Below are 15,563 nucleotides of genomic sequence, written 5' to 3'. Positions count from 1 at the left end.
TAAAATGATTGTACGAGGACACTTAGGAAAAGGTTGGGGTATCATTCAGATCTTTACAAATAATAAAATGTAAATGACAAAAAAAATAAGTTCAATGCAAATTTATAGTAATTGTTGTGTGTTCAATCCTCAAATTTGCTAAATACCCAAATAGTCCTTTCTCTTGAAATCTTATGCTCTTGCCTGTGCTATTTATAGTGGCTTTGATGACATGTTTGTTGAGTTAAAATATATACAGTATAGATGTAAACATCGTGGATACCCTGGCTTGCAAACCTCTCTGCATCTATAGAGTTAAACATACCAATAAGTAACACACGCTAAATGACAAGCTGTGTATTTTCTTAGTGAGACCATCCACTTTAACAGGATGGGAAGAGAGACGAAAATATGGAGCACCTGAGTTTGCCAAACTGCTCTAAAACTCTAGTATGCGACTACTCACAAAACCATCTGAGGGTTTAGGGACTAGGAAAGGGAGGCTCAGAGACTCTAAGCAGGTCTCACCTTCTCAGAACCGCTGGCATCAACCAGGATGAAGCTTGTGTTTGAACCTGCTCTGCCTCCAATACCAGCCCCTTCCCTGCAACCCTTTTTTTCAAACTTCAAACCTAAATGTGACTTTTTTCCATGATCATCTTTCTTTTTTTTAAAGGATGGTGTATACTGAAGAGTAATGGGAAAGAAAGATTGAGATTTCTAAAATAGAGTCTCTGGGATCATGTTAATTTTATGTATTGAAATAACATAATTGGTTTTCTCATTCTTAAAATATAAAGTTTTGAACAACCACCAGAGTATTTGAACTAAAATCGAATCATAACCTTCAGGAAGTTATGAGCCAGGAAGGCAAGATTAGGCAAACATCTCTATAATCATTTTAATTGGGATCAAGTGAAAAATGCCTGTACAGATTTCTTGTGAAAGATGACCCTGCTGTGTCTAAAAAAGATACTTTGATATCTAGTAAATCCTCTAGTGTTTTGGGGGGGGATAAAAAACCTTATGGTTAATTTAAACTTAAAATACTATTAAAAACTTATACTTAAAATACGATTTTAAAATAGTTCACATATATTTAAAATAATACACATTGTAAGATTCTTATGTTAGTAAAAGTAATTTTGTATCGGGGGACAAAAATAGAATTTATCATAGAGTGTTGCTATAGCAACTACCAGTAATTTCTGACTGTGCCTATTTCTGTGTTTGTTATTCCGTTATCAGTAAATAGCTGGTATTTAAAGAAGTAATTATACGGCAAATACTGCATTCTAAAGATGTGTAATGCTACGGCCTGTCAGCGGATGGATCACTTTTGCACCCACATAACCTGTATACGTAGCACCTTCTTGTAGAATGGTAGAATTTACGTCTCAGGCAGGTCAATAAAGGGCATTATTTTTAAATAAACTGTGGGAGATGACAGTTATGGTCCTTCTGCGTCACTTGTATTTGCTTTTTAAAAACAATAGCTGCCTCTTTATTTTTTAAATTACTTAAGTAATATGTAACAGGAAATACTGAAAAACATAAGCAAAAAACACCAGAAATCCAACATTTTTCCCTCTTGCCAAGATAACTGCTGGGAATGTTTTGCAATATGTACTTTTTCATTGCAAAAATGGACTCCCGCTCCGTGGGCTGTTTTGTAACTTACTTTATTCACTCAACAATACAGTGTCTCCACGTAAATAAATCTTCCAGAGTATCATTCTTAATGATGTAACATTGTTTAGTTTCCCTAGTACGTTTCTAGGGTTCCCATAGTTCAAGACAGAACAAACATGTCCATTTCTGATTTTAAAATGTTGATAAGTAAAATAACTTGAACATTTCCCTGTTAAAGCAGAACAGTCTGAACCCCTTGGAGGGCAGAAGCTGCCATGCTCCCTTTCCCAGCATGCCACTTCCATTGTCTTTATTCTTGGTCACTACCCCTCGGTGAAGGACTGGGTGTGCAAATAGACACTGAAGGTCAGATGTGGCCAGTTTTGCAAATCCACCTGCAGACTCTTCTGTTCAGGAAGTTGAATTCATCTCATTACTGTTTCTATTCAGCACACTGAGATCTCAACTGTGCTTCAAAAGCCCACGTGATAAAGAGAAAAGAAGAGTGACAATTATCTTATATCCCAGTTGACTTCCCATTGATTAGGAATAAAGGCTAACCGCATTTGCAAAGTGTTGTTGACGGAAAAGTGTTTGCAGTGAAGGGTCTGACACCTCTTCTCTTGTCATTTGGTAACAAGAAATTACAGTCATAAAAATAAAGTGATGGGCTATTTTAAGCACAAAATGAATCATTCTAAACATCAGGGTCGTGAAAGCGATAATTCAATTGCTAGTAATTAATATGTAAATATCCTCTCCAACACAATTCAATTCCTAAACCAAACACAATATATCATCTAAAAATGTATATGACAACAATTTGTGCTTTTTCCTGCTTAGTTTAAAACAAACAGCAGTGCTCACTTGTTAAAGGGGAGAAAGACTGAACAGAGGATTATTTACCAACTCCCCGTATTGGCCAATCCAGTGATTCTCAAAGTGTGGCCCCCACCAGCAGCATCAGCATCACCTGGGAACTTATAATAAATGCAAGTTCTCAGGCCCCGCCCCAGACCTTCTGTATCAGATCGTGGGACCAGCGTTCTGGGTTTTAACGTGCCCTCCAGGCAGTTCTGAGGGGCACTCAAGTTTGCCCTAAGCTTTCATTCACTTGTAGGCATACCCAGCCCTGCCCACAATCAACTGCCAGCTCAAGGCTAGAAGGCGACTTTTTAGCAGGACCAAGTACACCTGCCCCCTACCATCGAGTTGAATATTTACCAAGAATCAGTTATGTTTATTCTAAAACCAATTAATACCACTTGTACAGACTATTATATTTAATTTTTACTAGCTTTTTTTTTTAAAAAAAAACCGTGGTCTGTAAACGAATAGACAACATTGTAAAAAAAATCTTCGAAGGTTCTAGACTCACATCATTTCATAAAATGTACAAATTTCACCCTCCAAGGAAAGTAAAACTGCAGTTGTAGATAATGCATCATGGATGTGGTTTACGTAAGAATTCCGATCATGCCTTGGTGTTACATCAAAGTATTTTCAAATGAAAGTATATGTAAATGTTTTAACTTAAAATAAAATATTTAGGGTATATATGTGTTGTTTCTTAAGGATTCCTGTCTGCTTGACTATTTTTTATTAAGTAATAATCTCCCAGACCTGATTGCATCTAGTGTATTTTGAAGAAATTTTATAACACAATCTTTAATATATTCATCAAAAAATTTAAAATATTTTTTATTTAAAATCAGTTTTTTTGCACATGCCAGTCAAAATTGCTGAAAATACGTTTAAAACTACTCAAGAGGATTTCTAATTCTAAAAACGTTGGAAGGTGCTATTATTTCTTTAACCACTGCCTGTTGTTGGAGGTTTTGGTTATTGTCAATTTACCAATATTATAAGTTATTGTAAATAATTTTATAGTCAACATGCAAATGCTGGTTTATTACATTAGTCTTAAATTTCATCTCACAAGTTCTACAAAATGGGAACTTTCATTTTGGTTCCTGTGTCTACCACTGCAGAGAATTTGAGGAAGCAGGGAATTGCCATTTTCACAGAAATATTGTAGCAGTGAGTGACTGCTCATTGTTAGCCCAGACCACTTGGAACCATTTGTTTAATTCTCCAAGCAGGGACTGATTATTCCTTTGTCCTTCCAAACTTGAAATCTGTGCAGCTCAAATGCTGGAAATCTACAACAGAAAATAAGCAAGCAAACAAGTAATTACCAGCTGCGGCTGAGGTAGAGAAATTCATTTGGACTTTAGTCCTCAGCCCAAGGTGAACCATTGCTGGCTCCAGATCAGTTGCTAGAAAGACTAACAGACTGAACAGCAAAGTAAAAAACGTGACGTCCTTGGCAGATGGCCTTGGATATTGACTTGGCTAAAAGATTACATTCCACTCTCTGTAATATAAAAATCTTAAGTTATATAGGGTCCAATCATTGGCACTTTCATGTCACTCAGCCTAATAAAAGCCTGCTATATGATAGGATCAAGGAGCATTTCAAGGTCTGCATAGGCAGCATTCCCCCAGGCAAGTGTGAGGACAGTGGGGAGGGGAGGGAGAGACTGGGTTCTCCGTGGGCCACCAGAACCCTCACTATGCCCCCTGGAACCTCCCAACAACCAGCAAGCTTGAGCACTCCCAGGGGTGGTTGCTAATCAACTGTTTCTCCCCTGTCCTCCCCATCACCTCAACAATATCAGTGAATAATTTTCAACTTGTTTTTTTCTCCCTCTTCTCCTGGCCTTAAGTTGAAAGTTTTGGAATGACTTTAGTTACTCCCCTCTCATTCTAATTCCCAGTTTTTCTGAGATAACTTAGTACTTTTGATTTAATATTGTGCAGTGTAAGTGCTTGATAGTTGGCTTTTTTTTTTCAGTTGCAATGCAAGCACCTGACATTAAGCTTTTGATTGCCAAGTCATCCACTCCAAAGACAGCTATCTCAATAAATACACTGCCAGCTATACAACCGAATAAAGAGCCACCCCCCACACACCCTGAGTTTTAGAGATCTCTGGTTGACTTAGATAACTGACCGTTTGACCACTTGTTTTTGCCTTCCCACGCTTTAATTCCTGCTCTTATGTTTTAAATTCACCAATAAAGAGTGAACCCTCGAAATGCTAGGCCCCACCCTCTAGCCCAATAAAAGCAGAACCTCAGGTCTGTGCTCTCTTTCTACCCACAACCTTGCTCTGTGGTCCCAGGTACACCGTGTACCCTCCAGGACCTGTGAGTAATAACCCTTGTCCTTTCAAAGCTTCCTGATCGTTATTGCCAAGGTGCATCTTGCAATCATAATAAGAATCACAAGGCCCAGTCCAGCCACAACATTGGTTCTGAAAGGGGAAATGTCTGTGGGGGCTCACAGCTGGCCCAGGTCAGTGCCCTCAGGCATTTCTAGCCAATAGCATCACTATTGACGGGCAGAGACTTACACAAAACATATTGTTAAATTATCCATGAAGTATGCTCTTTTGTTTCAACAGTCCATATTTGCACTTATATACAGATTTCCTGACAGTCTCCCCTTATTCATTTAGGTGGATTGATATGGATATATTACAGATTTAATATATCAAATTTCATCATTCATGACTGTTTCTGGTCGTCTTCATCTTGCCCTATCTTAATGTCTGTTTGGGTTTGTGTTCTGGTTAAAGCATTCCCTTGAGAAAATCCCTCATTTGGGGGCACTTATGTGTGTAATCTCTGAATTTGTGCATACCCTCAAATTTCTTCAATAAGTAAGATGGGATATCTTGGCTGGGTATAGAATTGTGGCTTGTTCTTTTCTCTCAGAAACTTGTAGATTTGATTTTACTGTATTTTAGCCTCTAGTGTTACATATAAGTCCAATGCCAGTAGGATTCTTTTTCTTTGGGAAGTGATTTGTTCTTTCTGCCTAACAGTTTTATGATTTTTCCTTTCTTTTTTGAATTCCGGAATTTTATTGGGATTTTCCTAGATGTGTGTCTTTTCTCATAAATGCAGTCTGGAAATCAGTATACCCTTTCAATCTGCAGGCCACCAACATCTACTCAAGTTACAGAAATTTTCTTTTATTATTTTTTAAAGAGCTGTCTCTCTTTCTGGGGCTCTATTATAGAATTAGGCATTTAGGCCTATTCTCCAAGTCTCTTATCTTCTCTTTCCATATACTTTTTTTCTCTGGTCATTGAGATATTTCTTGGACTTGCTTTCCCAAGACAACTAAATTGAGTCTTAACTAAACTTCTCTTCTTCCATTTATCTTTGGAACGGCTTAATTGGTAAATTTTATTTTTTAGCTTTATAAATTCTTTTATATGTTGCCGATGACTCCTTTTATTTGATATTATTTTTTTCCCCACTAAATTCTTGTTGTTGTTGGGTGTCTGATTGGAGTACCTGAGGTAAGATTGTTCAAACACCCTAAAAGGCAGCAGTCAAAGGAAGAGGGAGGCAAACTTCTCCATTCCAGGGAGTTTCACGTGTAGAAGCCAGACTGCCAGCCTCACTCATGTGCATGGGAGAAAGCTCCCTGACGCTGGTCTTCATGTACTTTACCAATCTCATGGGCAGGGAGGGCTTAGGTAACCCATTTAGCTTCTTAACATCATGGAAGCCCAGTAACCAGGCACATTTTGTCAGGACGGATGGTGATTTTCACCAGGCGCTCCTTTTATCTCTGAAAGTTACATTCTTCCCAATATCCACCATTACCAATCCTGAGCTCCCTGAAACTGGTCTCCAGGCAATCATCCTGGCCCTGGGAGAGAAAGCCCTATGCTGGTTCTCCCTGCTGGAATCCAACTAAACCTAAGACCTTGCTTTTATCCAGCTTCCTGATCCCAGTAGTTGTTTGGCTCAGGAGACTCATATAGACTGGAGATGGAGTAAAGGGAAAGAGATGGCTACATTCCCAAGATGCTTTTGCATCCTCTGAGAGGGCTTATAAGTATTTTTCTATTCATTGTTTAATAAGAGAAAAACTTCTCACCTACAAACATATTTTGATTTTTCCCAAATGATTTGTCTGTATATATCAAAATAGTCCTGTTGTTTTTCTCCTCTGACCTATTGATGGGATGAGTTATATCAGCATCTCTGCCAATACCAAACAACACTGTCGCTCCTGGAATAAACCCCCAACCAAGTCATTTTATCAGTTAGGATGTTTTCACCTAAAAATAATAAAATGCCCAATGCACACTAATTTAAACAATAAAGAAATATATTGATGTATATAACCAGAATACAAAAGTAAGGCAGGTCCATAGTTGGTTGATTGAGTGCTCAGCAGCCATCTCGGAGCCAGATTTTTTTTTCTCTCAGTTCTTCTGCCCACAACATCAGCCTCGTTCTAAGGCAGATATCCTTGTGGTCAGAGGATGGTTTCCTACGCTCTTACGGTCTTTAATAGCAATTGGGGCTACATGCGTCCTCTCTTACCTTTGGTAGAAAAGATTCATTTCAGGAAGCTCTCCCATAAAAGCAAGGAGGAAATTTCCTAAAAGACTCTGAAAGTGTCTCCTTGCATTCCGTACATCTGGATAGTATCCATGCCAATTCCTGAGCCAGCCACTGTCAAGGGAATGGGAGTTACCTTTAGAACAATCAAATCCCCCCTTGGAGCTGGGGATAGAATTGCTTTCCCTGAGGCAAGTTGAGAAGAGGTGGATATCTGAATAAAACTGGGTTTCATTAAGAAGAGAGAAGGGCAGATGGATGCTGGATAGGCAAACAACAATGTAAACCACAGTCATGAGCTGTTATTATTTTCATATGATGCTGCATTCATTTTGCTAATATCTTATGTTGAATTTTTCATATTGTTTTATAGTTTTCTTCATTATGGTTATTTCTCATGAGAAAAATATCTTGGGAATTTTCTACCAGAAACCTAAAAGTATGCAGCCCATTCTCCTCCCAAGCTGCTAGATTTGGGTCTGATTCTTTCCTGATATCGCTCCTGCCAACTATTTACCACCAACAGATTCAAATAATTTGCTTTCAACTTTGCTGAATTTGAGAAAGCTACACTGATAAGCTTTAGACCATCCTTTCAATTCTACCAATATCTAATTTATTCATGCTCTGGTCTTTGATCAGTTTATTTTTAACTTCAAATCATATTTTATTATATCTTTATACTTTTTTAATTAAACTTTTTATTTTGCAGTTGTAAGAAATAATACAGAGAGATCCTATGTACGCTTTGCCCAGTAACATCTTGCAAAACTGTAGAACACTATCACTACCAGGATAATGACATTGATATAGTCAAGACACAGGATATTTCCATCACCACAAGGATCTTTCATGTTGCATTTTTGAAATTATTTTTTATTTTTAATTGTGGTTAAAAAAACACATAATATAAAATTTCCCATCTTAACATTGAAACCGGCAAACAGCCATCGATGATTAAATAGCTAGTAACTATGGGGGATTGGAATTTGCGAACTCAAGCTATGTCTCTGCCTGAATGACATTTTGACCCCCACCCCCACTAACTGACCAAAGGAGTTTGGGATGGGAGGCCTGCCCCCAGAGAAGGCCATTACTATAGACATCTCCGGGTACCTGGGTGGGTCTGGGTGGGTCGTGCTAAGCCCATTCTTACTTCTAGTTACCCTTTATGAGAGACATTTACATTTGTAAAGGACGTCTCCGTTTGTAAAGGTATCTTCTTCCCTGCACCAGGAAGAAGGGGGGATGGCCTTACCTAGCATCTTATCAGAATGGAAGGCAAGGACTTAAATCTGCATGATAAAATTACTCATTGTTAACTGTGCTGTTTGGGCAATATGCTGTCTGACTCCCACTAGGTTCCTATAGATGACATCTCCCTGGAGCCTGGGTTACCATGGTAATGGGTGTTTGAGCTGTTTTTTCAGGAACTGAACCCCTTGTCCACTTCAGGCCGCATTGAGACCACCAACCCATCAACTGGGCCCTTTTGACGGCAAGAGGTTGGAACTCACCCTCAGAGCATGCTAATGCTGCCATTCTGTGAAGATGTGTCCTACCGAGAAGCACAAAGCCTGACTACGCTTGCGCAGATCATCAATTACCTCATCTCTCCTCACCTCCAATCATTTCAGACCGCCTTGCCCCCTTCCCCGTAAATACCCCTGAGTCGCTATTTTCAGGGAGGCAGATTTGAGACTTGTTCTCCCGTTTTCCTCACTTATCTGCCTTGTGATTAAACTCTCTCTCTCTGCAATCTCCTCGTCTCGGTGATTGGCTTTCTGGACCTGGTGCGTTAACAACATTTTAAAATGTACAGCTTGGCAATGTTAAGTACATTCACATTGTTGTACAACTATCTTTACTCTTGATTGCTTCTTCTTACTTGAATCTTTGGTGAATACTAAGCATCTACGCTTAGCCTGGCCCTGTACTAGACACAGTGGTAGTGTGGACATGTCACAGGTAATGTGTAAGATGTGATACCTGATTACAGAAAACTTGAACCTTTGGTGGGTGAGGGGGAAACACATGTACACATGAAAAAACTAACAAAATAGACAGTACATTCCCCAAAAGACAAATTATAGAATAGTCAGACGATTTTTCTGTCTCATTCTTGCTTCCTTTCTTTTATCCCTTTGGGTGCCTATTTTTTGGTCTTCCCAAATTCTGCTTCCTTCTTTATACGTCCTTCTTTTTTCTTCTGTTTTCTCCTCTAGATATTTCAGAAACCAAGCTTTGTGAAATTGATTACATCTGGTGAAATTTCAAAGTGATTATCTAATCAATCACAGAACACTAAGAATTTTTCTATTCTGCCCCCCACCCCCGCCATGAAATTTATTAAAATCACAAGCTTTCCTTTAAATAGTAGGTTGATTTGGTCTGTGTCCAGGAGGTGGCGCTAAAGGATAGCTAATAGAAGTCAATATGTCTCCATTGCAGACTAAAAATCTTTTGGCGTTTACAGCATTTTGAATCATTCTACTTGATTGCATAGTAATCAAAACTTTGGATGGTCTATCCCTTGAATATTTTAGCTCCTGGATGACTATTACACTCTCTAACACTCTTCTTGTCTTAATTCTTGGTGATTTCAATATCCGTGTGGATGATCCTTCTCACATCCTTACTTCTCGTTTCCTTGACTTCCTCATATCCCTGATCTCCTCCCATTAGAGAGCCCAAACGTTTCCTTTGGACTTGTTCCCTTTTCTATCTATATACTCACTTTTGGTGATCTCATTCTGTGTGGTAGCTTTAAATGCCATCTATATGCAGATGACTGCCAAACTTATATCGCCAGTGCACACATCTTCCCTAAGTCCAGGCTCCACTTGGATGTCTCGTTAGCATCTCAACTTAATATGTTCCATATAGAGCTCTCTGCTTCTCTCAAAGCCTTTCCCATCTCCATGAATGGTGACTCCACCCCTCCTGCGCCACGCGCATGGCTCAGGTCCCAAACCCTGACTTCCTCCCTGACTTTTCTCTGCCTACACATTCTCTATCCAGTCCTTTAGCGGATCCTGTCAACTCTTCTTTCAAAATATATCCAGGGTCTGACCACTTCTTGACACCTATGCACTAAATCCTTGTCCAAGCCACAACCATCTCTTACCTGGATTGTTGTCGTAGCCTTCTAACTCATCTCCCTGCATCGTCTCCCTGCTGCCGCTCTTCAGCGTATTCCAAAGACAGCAGCCAGTGACCCTGTTAAAACTTAAAAGAGATCTTATCACATTTCTAACCAACATCACAAAGACTTCTCATTTCACACCAAGTAAAAACCAAAAGAGTTATGTACAGTGGCCTACGAGGCCGTGTCTGACCCCACCCTCACCCCAAGTTCTCTTGGACCCCATCTTCTAACAATGTCGCCTCCCTCACTCTGCTCCAGCCACGCTAGTCCCTCGCTACTCCTCAGGCATGTCAGGCCTGGTGCCACTTCGGAGCCTTTGAGCCTCTTGTTCCCTCTGCCTGGGAGGCTCCTCCCCCAGACAGCTGCACAGTCCCTCTCTTGCCTTCTCCAGGCCAGTGAGCTCTCCCCTGACCACCTGGGTTTAAAGCACAGTCTTCCCACTCCCATACTTCTCTAGCCTGCTTCTAGCTTTATTTTTCCCCATAGTAATTTACACACACGCGCACACACACACACATTTGGTTTACTGTCTCTCCCCAACTAGAGTGTCAGATCCATGCGGGCGGAGACTTGTGTCTGTTGTCGTCACTGCTCTGTCCCCAAGACCAGCAAGACTGCCTGGCATATGGCTGGCCCTCAATACAAACTTGTTGAATGGATAAATAAATGAATGACCACTCTGCTTTGAATGAGTGGTTGAATTCCAGAATATATCCCAGCACGCAGACCTCGCCTACTGCTGGCGACATACAGTCCTTTGCCCTTCTGAAATACAAGCCCAGGCAGATCTCCAAGCCCGGGCAGTCTTGGTCAAGGTTTTATTGAAATGGAAGATTAAAACTCAGACCAAACCAGCTCACATGCTTTTGTAAATCATTTACCAACATATGCTCTGCCAACAATTTTCTTTCCTCGATCCAGCTTTTATCTGAATGTCCAATTCCTAATGGCGTAAATTCTCCAAGGCTGAACACAACTGACCTGTTTTATAAAATACAAGCCAGTGACAGAAAAGCATCCTCACCCTTAGGATCATCTATAAACTTAGGGTTTCCTCAGCCTAGCCAGTATTTTAGAAACCTGAGAATGGATGACTCTAATTTATTTTTTTGAACCACACTAAATTTCTCCTGTGGCCACTTATGTGTCTTTAAGCCCTAAGATACTTGCATTAATCTTAATAAAAAGGAAGGACTTTGGGTCTCCAGCCTCCAAACTATAATGTGTCCTATATTTCAAATGTGAAGGGTGTTATTGAGTCATTTCTCTGACTTTTTTGTGAGGTGAAATAACTGCAGTTTATTTGCTCAGAATAGTGAGACGTGGGGCCAGCCCGGTGGCATGGCGGTTAAGTGCGTGCGCTCTGCTGCTGGCAGCCCGGGTTGGCATCCTGGGTGTGCACCGATGCACTACTTGTCTGGCCACGCAGTGGCAGAGTCCCATATAAAGTGGAGGAAGATGGGCACGGATGTTAGCCCAGGGCCAGTCTTCCTCAGCAAAAAGAGGAGGTTTGGCATGGATGTTCCTCACACACAAAAAAAAGAAAAGTGAGACACACGCAAACTGTCTTTTGTGCCAACCAGATTTAAAACGCTAAGGCCTTTTCAGAAGGGTGGAGTGAGGAACGAGGAAGGTGGCATTAATTCCTGTATAGAGAGTACAGTGGTCTAAGGGAATTCTTTTTGGAAATCTGCATATTTTCCACAGTGTCCAGCCTTGAAAACAGTTTCCAGATCCAGCTAACTGATATGCCCAGCCCCCATCGAAAGAGTGAGCCTGTCTTTTCACTTTAAGTACTTTTATGTTTTAAGGAAAAAGTCAACCAATTCTTTGCTTATATAGTTGCCCTCGACTATCCAGTCTTTCGTGCCACAAGTGTCAGTTTACCGTGTATTTTGTGCTGGACACTGTACTAGGTCTTAGAGATACAGAGATTCTAGGGATAAAGAGAATAAAATTTAGCTTTATTTACAGAGGCTCAGAATGCATTAGAGAGAGATGCAAACAGATAATCAAAATGCAACGTGATGCATTCCAAATTAGAGAACAGAAGAGGAGAGAAATTCTATTTCTGAAGGATTCAGTGATGGTTTCATGGAGAAAGTGACATTTAAGCAAAATCTTGACTGATGAGTGGGAGTCTGCCTAATATAGAAATAGGAGAAAAAGACTCCGGGGAGAGATTGTATATGCAAAGACTGAGAGTGTGAAAGAACAAGGCATGGTGGTAGAACAGGGAAATGTTTAGTGTGCCTCAACCAGAGATGTGGGGTGGAGGGAGATGTTGGAAAAGCTGAAGAGACTGTGTGCTCTGCTCAGTGGTTGGGCTTTATCCTATAAACATGACAGGGTTTTAGGCAATGGACAAATGCCCCAATCTGTTTTAGGACTATCACTCTAGCTACTACAGTGCTTCTTGAGGTGTGGCCCCAGACCAGCAGCTGCAGCCTCTCCTGGAAACTTGATAGAAATCCAAATTCTGGCCCCAACCACAGACTTTAGAATCAGAAATTCTTATCATGTGGCTTGAGAATCTGTGTTGTATCAAGGCACCCAGCTAATTCTGATGCACTCTCAAGTTTGAGAACCTCTGTTCTAGTAACAGAGCGAAAGAAGGAGTGGGGTAAGGACAGATTGAAGATCTGTAGGTTGTTCCAAATAGCTCATCTGTGCAAAAACAAAAACAAAAACAAAAAAAACACCAGGGGCATGAGTTTGGGCAAGACAGGAGGCATTAAAGAGATCTTTCTGAAACCTCATGTTTGGCAGGGAACAAGCAAAGGATATCTGGAGCACCAGTTCTCAAATCTCACTGATTACCAAAATTATCTGGGTGGCTTTTAAAAAATGCAACTTCCAGGTCCCATTCTCAACTTACCAAACAGAATCAGCATCCTGTTTTAGGCTCCTCTTCCTCTGCTGTTCTTATGTCTTCTTTGCATTTTGTGGGGTTTTTTGTTCATGGAATCCTCTCTCTTGCTAAGGTTGCACTTTGGGGGATTTCTGGTAAGTACCATCTGCCTTGTTTACAGCTTTTCAGCAGGAGAGCTGGGAGGGACAGTCACTACACAGAGAAGGGTGGCTCTCAATTCCCGCCACTCATTAAATCCCCTGGAGAGTTTTTTTTTAAATGCTGGCTCAACCTCAAGCTAAATAAACTAGAATTCTTGGGGATGAAATATTTCTAAAATGCTCCCTCGGTGATTCCAATGTGCAGCTAGCACTAAGAACTCTAAAGTAGACCAACAGCTTCGTTTTAGTAAGAATGAGTCAGAAAGAGAGAGATCCTAGGGTCAAGGAGGAGCGTCTCATGTAACCTGGGTCAGATAAGGCATAGTCAACGGTATTAAAATGCCTAAAAGGCGGAGAGGGATGAGTATTGAGAAAAGACCATTACATTTAGTAATGAGGACGATACTGTTGGATTCCCAGGCACAGGTGGTAGAACAAACTCAACTCATAGATTCTCTTCCCAATAGCTAAAGCGATGAACAAAATATTGAAAACAAACACAAAAGCCCAGGAAACAATAAAACAAAGGAAACAGTAAAAACTTACCTGCCCCAATTAAACAAGAAAAAAGGAACAACTTGATGTCATAACGCTTTGAAAAAGAGGCATCAAGGGAAGGACCAAATGATTCTTGAGTGGTACAATCTGGTGTGACTCTTGACTTCTTCCTCCTCCCCAGGAGCACTACAGAAGAAATAAGATGACTAAGCCAACAAAATCTTGAGCCTTCTCACTAACCCCCACCGGTTTTCGGAGAAGTGGACTAAGGTCATGGATTGGCATCCCTGGGAAAAATTGTAGAATAGTCTTCCAGATTAGAAGCCCTTCTCTCCCTTGGGACCCTTCAAAGATGCTAGAAAGACTACAAGGGCTTCCCACCCTCCAAGACATCAAGTTGAGTCTGGGAAATGAGCCAAGCCGCGTGGAAGTTGGACTCTTGCTGGATCAAGTGTGCCATGTTACATTTGACAGAATCTCGGGACTCTTTTAGAACTCATGGGCCCTAGGCTGACTTGGCCCCAGCTTGGCTCTACCTCCACCCTCCTCATACCACTAGGTTACAGAAAAGTGATGTAAAAGCAACATCTAGCCTTAAAACTGGAAAGGCAAAATAAACCATTCTCAAAATAAGGTGGAGAACATGTCAAGTAGAATCTATTACACCATAGAAGAGCAATTAGACATCTGAGCAGAGCTGTCTGAAGCATGAGTAATTTAAAGCATGAGTAATCTCTGTCTGCTCTACAGGTGTTCTACGGCTGAAAACAAAACTAGACAAACCTAAACTAAAAGAAAATGGGAAGTGAAAAGAAGAGAGCATGCAAAAGATGAGCAAAGAACCCAGTCTGGAAGAAAACATAAACCAAGAAATAGAAGTAGATTTCCCATAAGCACATTATGCTCTGGAATACTTTATTTAAAAAAAAAAAAATTTTTTTTTAATTCAAGGAGATTCTAACACTCTTCAAGGAAATAATAGTTTTAGAAGAGTGCTGAGATAGAAACCAGATCCCAAAGAGTAAAGAATTGAGTACGGGATAGGTATGGCTTTATTATGATAATGAGCAAAAAGAAAAACAGAAGTATGAGGGTCTATCTGAGAAAAGAGAGGGAACTATGATTATTTTTGTTATTTTTATTACTATAAGATGGAATCGCTGAGGATATTTATAGGTTAAAGGAAACAATCAAAAATACAAAGACTTACCCGTCTTAAAAAAGGAGGAAATTCTGACACATGCTACCAAGTGGATGAACCTTGAGGACTTTAACTAAGTGAAATAAGACAGTCACAAAAAGGCAAATACTGTGTGATTCCACTTACAAGAGGTATCTCAAGTAGTCAAATGCATAAAAACCAAAAGCAGAATGGGGGTTGCCAGGGGCTGGGGGGAGAGGGGAATGCAAAGTTGTTCAGTGAGTATAGGGTTTCAGTTTTACAAGATGAAAAATTTCTAGAGATCTGTTGCACAACAATGTGAATGTATTTAACACTACTATACACTTAAAAATGGTTAAGGGGCCACCTGGGTGGCGTAGCGGTTAAGTGCGCGCGCTCCGCTGTAGCGGCCCGGGGTTCACTGATCTGGATCCCGGGTGTGCACCAACGCACTGCTTATCAAGCCATGCTGTGGTGGCGTCCCATATAAAGTAGAGGAAGATGGGCACGGATGTTCGCTCAGGGCCAGTCTTCCTCAGCAAAAAGAGGAGGATTGGCATCAGATGTTAGCTCAGGACTGATCTTCCTCACAAAAAAAAAAAAAAAAGGTTAAGATGGCAAATTTTGTTTTTTTACCACAGTTATAAATAAATTAGATAGATAGATAGACAGATAGATAAACAGAGTATTAAGATCCAAA

General features: G+C 40.4%; 1 long non-coding RNA gene across 2 annotated transcripts; it reads right to left on the bottom strand.

The window, feature by feature from the left end:
- Positions 1-1,709: 1,709 nt before the first annotated feature.
- LOC131414120 (uncharacterized) lies at positions 1,710-13,884 on the bottom strand. Of its 2 annotated transcripts, none has more exons than XR_009222125.1 (4): positions 13,750-13,884; positions 10,171-10,271; positions 7,026-7,157; positions 1,710-3,773 (listed from the first exon to the last, which is right to left on the bottom strand). It is a non-coding gene; the product is annotated as an uncharacterized LOC131414120 (long non-coding RNA). The 2 variants fall into 2 exon arrangements; XR_009222124.1 differs by lacking the exon at positions 13,750-13,884 and adding an exon at positions 10,393-10,515.
- Between the last annotated feature and the right edge of the window lie 1,679 nt (positions 13,885-15,563).

This window comes from Diceros bicornis, chromosome 14, assembly GCF_020826845.1.
Source record: "Diceros bicornis minor isolate mBicDic1 chromosome 14, mDicBic1.mat.cur, whole genome shotgun sequence".
In the NCBI taxonomy this organism is placed as follows: Eukaryota; Metazoa; Chordata; class Mammalia; order Perissodactyla; family Rhinocerotidae; genus Diceros; species Diceros bicornis.
This window is presented reverse-complemented; position numbering and strand designations above follow the sequence as displayed.